The following is a 2,287-nucleotide window of genomic DNA, read 5'->3' on the forward strand; positions in this document are numbered from 1 at the left end:
ATACTAGGTGGTCAAGTTTAATAATTATACTTTTAATTCAATTAAATTGTAAACCAAAACTTTATGGATTTATTAAAGCTCTTTTAATTATACACCTTAATTAATTAATAAAACCATAAGGGTGTGATATGAACTTTTCAAAACATCACTAGGGTTTTAGAATTTAACATTCCTAAATTAAACCTTTTAATCAACTTTTAAATCCTAAAACTCGAGGGAAAGTTTTGAAACATTTCAAAACATTAGGGTTTAGAATTTAAATATACATCAAAATTAAACTTTTAATCAAAATTTAAATTCCAAAACTTGAGGGCATGTTTTGAAACCTTTTCAAAACATTAGGGTTTCAACTATTTAAATTTCAAAACAAAACTTTTAAGTTTAAATTTAAACTATAAAACCTAAAGGGGGAAATTGAAACTTTTCATACAAGATAATTCAAATCTAAATTACAAATAATCAAATTTTATCTAATAAAACAAGTGATTATCTAAATTTTGACAATTATCTTCTATTTTGGTAAGGATAATCACCAAATATTGATAAAATTCGGATTTTATAACAAAAACATGTTTATGGTAATTATCCAAAGCCAAAACAGGAAGAAAATCGCGAATCTGAGCTGTCAGATCCTTTGACTCGTCGAGTCTGGACCTGGACTTGTCGAGTACAGCTGACTCGGCGAGTTTACCAAGTGACTCGGCGAGTCAAACACTCAGAAGCTAAAAAAAATCGATTTTCAGTGCTGATTTCGATCAAATATGCATCAATACAATAGAAACCAATCAAGGCTCTGATACCACTGATGGGTTTTGGCAATAAGAAGATCCTATGTGCTCATACAAACCCTAATGCTTGGATCTAGGTTTCTCTATTGTACATGCAATTCATCCAAGACTATAAACCCTAGTTTTAGCATAGAAGTAATCATATTAACATAAGAATGGGTTTAAGTTATTACCTTGATTGTTATGTAGCAATAACAATCCCGAATCCTCCTTGTATTGACTTTAGAAAGCTTAGAGTCACAAATGTCACTCCTCTAATGGTTCACAAACACCAAGAGCAAGAGGATGAAGAGGAGAAGAGAAGGAGGCTGCCCAAAACGTGTGGAAACCCTAGAAGAAGTCTTGTCCACGTTTTTGGGCATAAGGGTTTTTTAAATAGTGAGGCTATTAGGGTTATCTAATAAGGAAACCCTAATTTGGATGCTTAAGCCCTAAGCAACCCATGGGCTCCCTCCTTAAAGGCCTTTGGACGATTTCTAATGGGTTTCCCCATAGAATTCGTCAACCCCTTTAATATGGAGTCCATTAGCTCAATATTCAACTATCATACAATTGACAGTTCTAGTCCCTTAAGTTCAATTAATGTCTTTTAGTCACAAACTTAATTCTTATTAATTCTTGACTAATATTAATTAAACAATATGATTTCTCCTTTAATATATTATTCTCATAATATATTAATAAATCATATTTAATCCTTTCTCTCCATTATTCATCCTATCAAGTTGCTTTGGTGAAGGCAACCCAAAAGGACCATGCACCATCGGGTCAAGTACATACTAAAATAGTTATGGACTTAGAAACTAATCCAACACACAATCCCTGAACACTGCTGATGCTCGCACTGATCGATGATTGGTAATTTCCACCTCTAAAGGGCAATCCAACATGCCCGAAGACTCAGTAAACCTCTTGCTAAGCGCAAGGGAAACAAATGACCGGGTGGCACCCGAGTCAAACAACACCTGAACAGGAATACCGTTCACATGGAACGATCCCGTCACCACATCGGGTGCGGCGCGTGCCTCCTCTGTCGTCAACTGAAACGCCCGACTCCTCACCACTGGAGCCTCTGCCTTGCCCTGCCGGTCATCTGTAATCCGCAGGGTAGCTGGAGCCGGAGCCTTAACCGGCGCCAATGCTGTCAAATAGGGGCAATTGGCCCTCTTGTGGCCCCTCTGGTTGTAGTGGAAACACAGCAACTCAGATGTCTGAACAACCGAGACAGGGGCAGTACAATCCCTGCTAAAGTGCCCCACCTTGCAGCACTTGTAGCAGCCTGATGATCCCAATCTACATGCTCCCTCATGCGACCTGCCACATTTTCCGCAGCGGCCCGACCCTCCTTGGCCTTTCGGCCTACCATCTGATCCCTTGGGCTTCTTCCCCGAAGCCCCAACCACCTGTCCCGTCTCTGCCTTTCTCTTTCGAATGTGCTCCAAATCAATCTCCCTTTCCCTCGCCCTGGCAATCATGGACTCCAGGGTAGGGCAAGCTGA

This window comes from Lactuca serriola, chromosome 3 (genome assembly GCF_051521515.1).
Source record: "Lactuca serriola cultivar US96UC23 chromosome 3, Lser_US96UC23_V15, whole genome shotgun sequence".
NCBI classification, from domain to species: domain Eukaryota; kingdom Viridiplantae; phylum Streptophyta; class Magnoliopsida; order Asterales; family Asteraceae; genus Lactuca; species Lactuca serriola.